The sequence below is a fragment of the Gadus chalcogrammus genome, chromosome 17 (genome assembly GCF_026213295.1).
Source record: "Gadus chalcogrammus isolate NIFS_2021 chromosome 17, NIFS_Gcha_1.0, whole genome shotgun sequence".
In the NCBI taxonomy this organism is placed as follows: Eukaryota; Metazoa; Chordata; class Actinopteri; order Gadiformes; family Gadidae; genus Gadus; species Gadus chalcogrammus.
In genome coordinates this window covers 15,973,231-15,984,443 of record NC_079428.1, presented here as the reverse complement: position 1 = coordinate 15,984,443, position 11,213 = coordinate 15,973,231, and positions in this window count along the sequence as shown.

Here is an 11,213-nt window from a genome sequence, read left to right as displayed (position 1 = left end):
CTTGAAGTGCCTTGTATGGCCAAGTAATTAAAAAGCTCATAACACTTTTCTCTTTGTTTGTTTCGACAAATGTTTTTTGGGTACCTTTTTTAAGATTATCATGTAGAGCAATTAATTTAGTCCTTTTATTTGTGGTTTGCTATTGCATTCGGTATATCCAGCTGAAAAGAAATGAGGTATAATTTATGTTATTGTTAAACACAGGAAAAATTGCTGGCATGATATAGTTCCGTTATGGCTAATCACAGTTTCCTATCAAGGAAATAAAGGTGATTAACTCCTTGTGATGGCTAGTCTAGGGTTTCCATCAAGTAAAGGAACGCGTCTTCCTCCTCTTTTTATCCCTCCTTTCCATGAAAAGAAAAAGCATCCATTGCCCTGGTGGCTGTTTTAGTGACAGTGTTGTGGTCGGCCTGATGGGGGAGAGAGAGAGAGAAGAGAGAGAGAGAGAGAGAGAGAGAGAGAGAGAGAGAGAGAGAGAGAGAGAGAGAGAGAGAGATTCTTTAATGAGCTTTAGTGAGCGGCTGTCAAGCTTGTTGACTTGACAGCGGAAATCGGCGAAACGGTGTAGACATAGCGTTTCTCCAACAACAATGGACTACAAAGGCGAGAGTCATAAAAGGATTCTAATAATGAAGTCTCGACAGTGTCAAAAGCACATCATCCGTCTTGAAGGCCTCCATTAAGTCCTCATTTTCTTCCTCTTCAACAGAAAGACGGAATAGGCAAGCAGTGATGAATAACAAACTGTACGGCTGAGGAATAACTCTGACACCTCATTGGCTTAAAGCCGTGATTAAGGCTGCGCTTGGCAGGAAACCTCCACCTCACCCATCCACCTCAAAGTGTCCTCCGCTCTGTGACTCATAGCCTGGGGCAAAAAGCACCATCCCATGGCTTTGGGGGAGGAGGGGGTGAGGGGTGGGGGGGTTGAAAGGCAAACTGATCTGAATATGATGAGAGAAATCTCACACTGTGTATGAATACAAATGGAAAAGGGCAGAGGCGAAGATGTGTAAGATTAAAAAGCATGTATCACCCCCCCCCCCCCCGAGTTACGGGCGCACTGCTCGGCTGTCAGGGGCTGGACTTCCCCCCCATGCATCACCAGGGCAACTGAGTGGCCTGTTCACACACGTGCCTTTCACAACAAGAGTCAATAATGGGCTATGTATGATAACCAACTGAAACAAAACACAGCAAGAACTCATCATAGATTAAAGGGATGAATAAAAGATCAAAATGAAAAATAAATGTGGTAAAAAAAAGTAAACCAAAAAGGATTTACAGGTTTTAGAATAGAAGGACAAAATAAGAAATGTTTCATGGAAGCAGTTTGATCAGAGAAGGAAATTAAAGCAGAGAATTAGCGAGGTGTGGTGCCGATCAAAGAGCTTTTCGCTAAAGAACGTCAGCTGGAAGCGATGGTGTAGCTACCCATAGAGTAGTGTGACCTGCTGCATTGCTTCCAGTGCTTCAGCCCCCTCACGTCCATGTGCATTCAGATCCTTTGGTGCACCCAGCCATTCATCCAGTTGCCCGTTACGCTCTTCGACTCGTTTCAAGACTATTCCACCTACTCACAGCTTCTGAGCCAACGGATTGGTGTACAAAAGTTGTTCGGGCCTTCCTTACTCTATGGGTACTCACAAGAGAGACTCGAAGTCAAGGCTACCTATGAGTACCTATACTTATAAAAAATAGCAGCAGAATCCACATATTTCTTATATTTCTTCTTTCCGCTGAAAAAGCTGGACTTCTAACAGCGTTCATCTGCCTGAACCCCAGATTTTTTTCTTAAAAATGCTTCCAACTACTTTAGAGCAGAATTTCAGAATGGCAACCACGGGTACCAATTCCAAAGCAAGAGCTGCTAAGCATTGGGTCAGAATTGCTAGCTTATTACACGGCTCTTCTTAAAGGTTGGGTACGCGATTTGCGAAACGCCAGCAGATTTTGAAAATACACAACTCAAATGGTCCTACCCCCTCTCCTTCAACGCTGACTCTGACTCCACCCATTCCAAGTACCTGGACGCGCAATCATGCACGAGCGCGAACAGAGATGCGCGAGAGCGAGCCAGGCTAGCGTAGGTTTTCGTTTAACAACATGGCACTACATTCAGCTGTAAATTACACCCAGTACCGCGGGAAGTAGGGGTTTTGGGGGTGCTGCAACACCCCCTGTCCGAGGCCCTGTCTTATCACAGAAAAAGATCATTTCTAAAAACTCCAGCCAAAGTGGAGATTTCTGAAAACGCCGGTTATGTGTTGTCGTATCAACGGGGAGAAACGGGATTTTAGGTTCTGAAGCGTCACATTATGCACCAGGAAATGCTTAACGTCATGTGAGCGTCCGCTGTACCGTATTGGTCCGAATATAAACACAAACCCCATTGATACGACCTATATTTGGAAAAAAGATTTGAAGACCAGATCTTGATTTCATGAATAAATAAATTGTATTAATTGAAATAATATACGAAAATAAAAAGGCATAGAATAAAACACTGCATTGCCACTAAACAGTAGTGCAAAAAGGCCGTACTGATGTGTACACCAAAGACTTCCTGACACTCCTCTGCCCCGCTGTGTTCGCTCTGGCTGTGGTCGCTCCGAACTGTTTCGGCCCGTGGCAAAGCGAGTCATCCTCGCTGCTGTCCAAGGCATGTTGAGACGCAGCATTTATTTAATGCTGATATGTCCTAGTGCTGAAAAAAGGCTATATGAAAAAGTGTGAGGGTAGCGGTGGTGCGCTAAACTTGTTCTGTGAGCAGCTGGATGTGAACCATGGTGTGAAGGAAGTGAACACAACGATCGATTTTCAACTTTGCGAGCATGCACTGGTGTAATTGAGCTGCGCTGCTATATATCTTTTTTATCAATGTGACGAGTTGCGAGTCTAGTGCAGGCCGGGTTTTTTTTTCCAGCACCCCCTGCTGAGAATACGTTCTCGCGGCTATGGTTGCACCAGATGTTATAAACATTAAACGGTCACATAAATCATTACTATTTTTAGAAAATGTATGTTTGTTTCATATAATTGTATTGGAAGTCCTGGTTTTCACTAGGGTTGCCGCGGTGTGGACATTTTCACACCGAGTAATACACTCGTCTCAACACCGGTATTACCGAGTATAAACGGTATAAACTTTGAAACTAGGTCAACCGCCACACAAGCATCGGTTTTTAGACCCTTCTCGTCCTTCAGTTGCCGCCAACGTTCAAAAGCAGCGCCTAGGATTATTCTTGATTTCAGTTTTTCTCTTTCAGCGTTTTTATTATCAATTACTCTCTGAAAAAGAGTTTTCCTTCTCTTTGCTGGTGGTGGTGGTGGGGATGGTGGCGTCTTGTCTGCCATGGAAATTGTCTTCTACTGCTAGGTCCAAATGTGGATTAACTAGTTCCAGACAGATACCGCAGGATAACAACAAACAGGAGCTTGCTCTGGGTCACGAGCTCTGGGTCACGAGTACTGCACGAAGGGGTCGCGCGCGGGGCGCGGGGGAGTGCAGTACGACCGTTTGATTGACGTACTTACTGTCCAATGCAACGAGGTGGCAATCCAAATGATTGGCTGGAGTTTTTCGAGCCCTGCCCGTTCCACAGATGATTGACAAGTTTAATTTTCATGTCAGTACTTCTGACTCAGTGGCTGTAAGCGGGTTATGATAAGGATTTCAAGTAATTTTGCAAAAATGGCCAAAAAAGCGAATTCCGTACCCAACCTTTAATGCTACGTAACGAACCGTTCACTTGCATGGGCCTTCACGACTTCCGGCGGTGAATTATTTTAGGATGATTCACCGTTGCTAAGCATATAATGACCGCTGTCAAGGAAAGGGGATTTTTTGCCTCGGATTCATGTCTTTGGTATTACTCCGCAAGTAGTCCGGTAACTCATCAACCCCAGCGTATTTGGTTGCTAAGAGACGTCAACGTCTTTGTCGGACTATTTCCCTACTGATCAACACTACGAATAGTAATTGCAAAAAGACGCACCGTTTGAAGTAATTTTTTTGAGTAGCCGTGTAATAAGCGGGATAATGTATAGAACGTTGCTGGTCATTATTGACTCACTTATTTTCCCGATAATGACCGGCGTTCTATACATTATCCCTTAGTTAGCGAGCGGAGCCTAAATTGGAGACTAAATGCATTGCTGCTTCAGGACACATTTAAAGGTGCTCTTGAGGATTACCTTAAATAATATTTTTAGCTTAATATTGGCTCAAGGGAAAGATTTGGGAAAGTTTGGGAATTTTTAAAGTCATACTTAAGAGGTAGGCTAGGAAAATTTCACACAGTACTTTTCTGAAGAAGAAAACTACTTTTTCATTTTTCATTTTATAAATATGGAGAATTAGACATAACTTTCCACTGAAAAGCGGTTCAAGATTTGTGAATTATCAGCTAAATTAAATAAATACAATAAGAGGGCAGAATATGCCCTCTTTCTGTTAAAAAAAAATAGTTATTTTATTATAACTCTAGTTCTATGATTGTGGGCGTAGCCGTCTAGGCTTCGCCTCATGGGCTTGTCCCATGCAACGTGCACATTTCCCACAACACTGTGTATATAAGGTGGCACAAAGCTCTGTTCGTCCCCCACACTATTCTTTTAGCATTTTGAGGGTAGAGCAGGTGGGAAACTAGACGGCTACTCCTACAATCATAGAACGAGAGTTATAATATCGTAATTATCATTCTATTTCATGTAGGCTACGCCGTCTAAGCTCGCCTTATGGGCTAAGGTGAAGCTGTGAGCGGTGCCCAATCAATGTCCTCCTGCTGGCCCTCAGTCACAAAGACCTAAGTCACAGCAGTCTCAAAAGCCGAGGATGTGCAAAACACATCATCTAAAATAAAACACTAAATCCTCCTTAGATCATACAAAGTGATGATCAAGAGAAAATAGTCAGTCTGCAAACTCTTGCTCAATCTGTATTTGATGGAATCCATGAAAAAATAGGAAATAAACATAGTAACACAGCTTCTATAGAGTGGCGAAGTCACGCCCCTTCCGGTAGAGCTCATGGGACCTATGAGATCGAAAAATATGAATGGGTGTCAATGGAGAGAAAATAATTATTTTCTGGTCCCAGTCTTTATATGCCCTGGATTACAAATATGTTGTTTGTGGATTTAAATGATAATTTTTCATGCAAAGAAAATTTTCGTGAAGAAGTTTGATAATTTTAGGTTTTATGTGAGGCCGCTTTGTGAACTACATATGCATATGATATGTCACCACACCCGCACTTGGAACTCGGCACAGAGATAGCACATAGAGATGGCACGTAACTAAAACTCTCCCCAACTTATAGTGGTTTTCACCTCTTTCTATGCTTTTATCCTCGCCTTGAAAAAAAGTGGTGAAGTGGAGCAGAGAGATCGCCAGCTCTACCGGAAGGGGCGTGACTTCGCCATTCTATTAGGTCCAACTCGCCAACTGGCGAGCCAATAGGATCCTCTCTCGTCCGCTCTCATTTGAAAAACGGCAGGAGTGATATAGAGTGGCGAAGTCACGCCCCTTCCGGTAGAGCTCATGGGACCTATGAGATCGAAAAATATGAATGGGTGTCAATGGAGAGAAAATAATTATTTTCTGGTCCCAGTCTTTATATGCCCTGGATTACACATATGTTGTTTGTGGATTTAAATGATAATTTTTCATGCAAAGAAAACTAAAAATTTTCGTGAAGAAGTTTGATAATTTTAGGTTTTATGTGAGGCCGCTTTGTGAACTACAGCTCTTCGCTGCTCTCGACGCATATGATATACGTCACCACACCCGCACTTGGAACTCGGCACAGAGATGGCAATCTCTCTGCCCCACTTCACCGCTTTTTCCATGGGGAGGATAAAAGCATCGAAAGAGGTGAAAACCACTATAAGTCGGGGCACGTGCAGAGTTTCAGTTAGGCCGATGGGAAGATTGTCGGTCTTCTCCACGCCAGTCGCAGGGAGCGTGACGTCACATACGAGCCGTGTAGTCTTTCTCGTTGTGTTTTATCTACAGCCTTTATCTGAACAATTGCACAATAAACGGTCGAACTCTTTGCATGAAAAATTATCCCTTAAATCCACAAACAACATATTTCCCGCTCTCGCTTCCAACGAGGTAATGCTCTGGAGGAGCTGTTTTCCTCGCTCGGGGAGCAGCGCTCTGAGTGCGCGCGCGCGCAGAGATAATTTGCGCGCTCGCAATTAATATCTACGCGTGTGATATGATATAATACGCCCGAATGCATGTTTTATCACATGAGTGCTTTATGGCACTAATGTGTCGCCATATCCAAGCGGCCGCCACACCCTGTGACGATTGAGCTTTAACACCCAACGGTTGCGCTAAGCCCTGCCGGGGGTAGGCTAAGCAAACACCCTCGCAAATCTAGCAAGAAACCCGCTGACGCTGGCCCCTCCCAGCGTCGCTTTATCACACAAACAACAGCGGTGTGGAACGGAATGCGGCCAAGCATTTCACGTACATAGCCAGCGCCCGCAACGGGCAGAGGAGATGCAACCCCGCCCCCGGCAAGGGGGTGAAAAGCCTTAAGCCCAAAAGTCCTTGACCTAAAACATCAAGCAAATAAAAACAAAGATGAGCGTGTTCATCTTCTGTTAACAGTATGCAATAAGCATATTAAAAAATCGAGGAATCTGGAATTCAAAGTTGAATAAACAGTAAAACGCGGAAGATTGAAATTTCGATCGAGGTGTTGTGAGAGGGAGGGGGAGGTCACCTCACAACTTGTCACTGCTTTGAAACATGTCAAGTCTGAGATGGCCAGGTCCTCTTGAAAACGATAAAATTAAGACCATAACTCAAGCCAATTCTAGCAAATTCTGTGAAAATACTGTTGACCCGTAAAAATATGTGTGATGTGACTTCGAGTCTAAATACCATCTGGAAAACAAGGAACAGTTCCTTGTTACCAGAGCATGCCTCCTCAAAACACCAGCACTTATGCAAGCGATCCGCAGATTCAAGACGAGAATTTGTATTTTTAAATCTCTGTGGTCCGCTGTCCAATACTCTGCGGCCCGCTACCGATCCGCGGCCCAGTGGTTGAGAACCCCTGGGTTAGGGTACTACATTCAGCCCTGTAGGCAGCGCTTTTCCGAATGGCATCACATCCCTCTTCTGTTGTCTGGGTCGTGGGGCTAGACAGGGTGAGCTTCTGTCCCTGATGCTCTTCACTCTGTTTGTGGAACCTCTTTTTAAATCTAAGAGGATTTGAGGTAGAAAGCATACATTTTTTTGAATGGGGACAACCATTTGTTGTTCCTATCAAACACTGCTTACTTTGTTTAAGGTGTAATTGTCGAGAATTCTTCTGAGAATTCAGGCTGCAAAATCAGCTGGCAAATCAAAGGTAATAACAGGTCTAAAAGGATTACTTCCCTGCTGACAATGCAGCATTTCCACGAAATGGTTCCCATCGGGGGTGAAATATCTGGTTATAAATAATATGAATCAAGTGCTCCAAAATATTAAGACTAGCCCTGCCAAGTGGATATTTTGAATGTATCGCAGTGGAGTAAAATAACTATAGTTAAAATTATAGTATCTTTAAAGATTAACTATTTCTCTATGATGTTTCTGTTTGTTTTGTCCTGTGTTAGTTATTAAGCAGTCTAACTAGGTAGTTAAGAATTAACGGTTGAATTTGAATAAACCCTGAATGAGTCTGATTTACAAGAGGAAAGAGGAAGAGGAGGAATGGCATTGTCAAATATAAAACTATACAATACTTATTTTGAAATGGTAAAACTATGCAAACACTGGTCAGGGAGTTGTTCACGTCTGGGCTGGTGGGAGACAGAGAAGTCACTTACATCCCTTTCGGAGGCTCCTCCTCCAGATTGAGATACTAAACTACAGCACGAGCTTTGAGAATCTGGGAAAAAACATTGTCCATAACGTGGGCTGGCCAGTAAGGGATATCAACAGCAAATGTATACATTGTATGATAATTAATAGATTCTTAGGTTTGGAGACAAATCTGTTCGACATGCTGGATTTTTGAAGACACATGCCGTGTTCCAATATCCATACTATCCGTACTTACTAGCCTAAGTTTGAGTACGTAGGGTGTTCCGATTCAGATCGGGCGAAAGTGTACTCAAAACGGTCAAATCACATGTGGCAATTTACACTTTTCGTACTCAACGGCAGCCATCTTTGCTACGTAGCGGAAGAGGGTGGAGCCAGGCTGAGCCAAAGTCGGCACATTTTCAACATAGTCTGCATTAACAGAGTCATTTTGTAGTTTTTATAGCTTTTTATAGCTGCTAGGCGTAAAGAGTTCACCGTTCAAAGCGGGATGTTTATTGCGGGGGAGGAGTCGCGGCGGCAGTCGTGATCGTAATTTCCGGTTAGTGCACCACGGAGTATTCGATTTGGAACAACACTGACATCTGAAAACTAGCGCATTTAGTGAGTGCGGATAGTGTGCTTCGTTTAAGTGTACAATATCCATACTTCCAGTATGGATATTGGAAAACAGCATGGAAAAGTCCTTGCAGACTTCCTAAATGCATTCTACACGGCCTAGAATGTTTAGAATGATATTCCTAGGTTGTGACACAGAGGGGGGAATCGCACACACATGCATAGACACTAGGGATGAGTCGGTCGCGACCGATTCGTTACAACGAACGAATCCCAAATGTGAACGACAAGAACTGGTTCCCCAAAACAAGAAGAACTGGTTCTTTGATTCTTTTTTTTTAACCAAAAATATGGTCACGTAAATGAAATATACAAACGGACAGAGCTTCGTCTCCCCGCGACTTATATTGATTGAGTCTACAACGTTCTCAAAGATTCAGCCAATAAGAGGTAGCAATGGTGTTGCAATGGCACCTGGGTAAACAAATGACAAGGCGGTACTGTCACGTTAAAATTGTACCGGTGGCGAAAATTGTACCGGCCTACGTCATCAGTTGTTGACAAATTCCAAACCTGCCTGGCAACAGACGACGCGATCGTCTGTTGCCGACCCGTTATCTGTATTATGTTATTTCGTCTTTGGAAACATGAGCCGAATGTTTTTTGAAACCTGCCCGGCAACGGACAACCCTTACGTAATTGGTTGTCAAGTTGTCAACAACTGATGACGTAGGCCGGTACAATTTTCGCCCCCGGTACAATTTTAACGTGACAGTACCGTTGAATATGCGCGCTTTCGCTGTCTGACGTATCTTGGGTCATACCATTCAACTTGGGGCCACTCATATATCCCCCTACATTTTTTCGAAAATAGACTTGACCTCCATCTGTTTATTGGATAAACGCATTTCCCAATCCCAGGGGTCTTTGCTCCATTCTACCTCAATTTAAGAACAAACAAAGAAATTAAACTGCAGTTCGTATTTTTTATTTATGACCATGAAAGTTCTGTAATGCCTGAACAATGAAGAATTAAATGTAAAGTAAAATAAAATTATAAATGTAAAACCATGAATGAAATATAGAGAGTAAGCAAGTGGTATAAATATTGGTGGGACGTTTGGTTATACAATATAGTATATCTTCTCGAATTTTACGGGGGTTAGAGCCAAGAAGTAATTTGAAAATTTAATTTCAGGTTAATTGCTTCAACCTGCACATCAGAATCTTTAAGGTCTATATCCAGGTCAAGTCCAAGTCCAGTATTGCTGACCCCTACAGCCAGTTAGCGTCTCAAAGGTCTCCAATTGCCCACAATCGACGACACCCCTGTTACCCCATGCCACCCCCTTTACCTGTAACCCAGGAGAATATGAAAGACACCAGAAGGACCTGGGACCAGGAGAGAGCAAGTCCTCGTTTAGTCGTGGGTAGGGGTGCATTATGTCAGGTAGGCAGTATCTGTATCCCATAGCAATGAGCACAAACTGTAGAAGTGGGAGAATACAGATGACAACGCCACCGTCCTGCTGGTGTGGATGTTGGCAGCGTCTGGGGAGCCCTTATGTGGTTGACAGTGGCATGGAGAGGGTTAAGCGCAATATCCAGCATTTCTCATTATAACGTCTCATACTCATCTCCCCCTGTGAAACAAGGGGTTACTGCAACGTTAACCATCAAGGCCTCATGACGCATAATAGCAGTTCCTTCCTGTCGTCCAACTACAGCCGCATAAACTCTGACTCAGATACAAATACAACCACAAGCGGATGGAAGGTGTGTATATATATATATATATGTGAGTCTGAGGTCAAGACAGCTGACCAATTGATCAATGGCAGCAATAAAAAGTTGCTCTTAGGACTACTCTTCTACAACTGCAAGATTGTTTCACAAACCAACAGCCAAAACCGTTGTTTACATAAATAAATCAGCTTACCAGTGTGCAGTGATTTTACACTTTTTTTGGCTTTATACTATTGCTGGCTGCACATCACCAGCACCTGAGAATCAAAAGGCATGTGCCCAGGGACTTCGTTCTTTTTAACAATCAATATATGTTGATACATGTGTAAGCTTGCAGACATATATTTATCACGAAACATAAATGCATACTAAAAATAATGCAAAACAATCACTAGCTCCTAGCGACTCAGGGCACTGGTCTGGGGCCCTGGTCAGGTCCTGGGGCCCTGGTCAGGGTCAGGGGCCCTGGTCAGGGTCAGGGGCCCCTGGTCAGTGTCAGGGGCCCTGGTCAGGGTCAGGGGCCTTGGTCAGGTTCAGGGGCTCTAACGGCCTGGGTAGTAATCCGTCACGCTCATCTGGGATGCTTCTCCTAGCTGTTTTTCAGTAGCAGTGAAGAGCCCATGCATCTTAACTTATATGGGTTGACATGCTGATACGGTAAACAAGGCAGGAATGCTCATCCTTTTATTCTTGTCTTAAGTGATCAGGTATTATATGTATTGATTAGGAATGGGTTTCGTCCTGAACTTTTCCTGGTGACATTTAGAAGTTTGTTAAATGAACCGAGACATTGAGATCCCCAACTCCTCTCGAGATCAAAACTGTGGCATTTCTCACTCTCCGCCTCACTCTGTCTCCCTCCAGAACTGCGTGTGCAAGCGCTTTCATGTGGTGCAGGCGGCCAGCCGCTGCTCTTCAAAGTGTGGTATGATGGGAGCAACAGAAGGGAAGCGCTTTATTTATTGATGCCTGGGCTCCCATGGAGGATGGTTGGAGCTATAGCGAGATCCAACACAGATACTGCTCCAACACATCCAGCAATGCCCCTGCAGAGCTGGTCTGGATCTCCT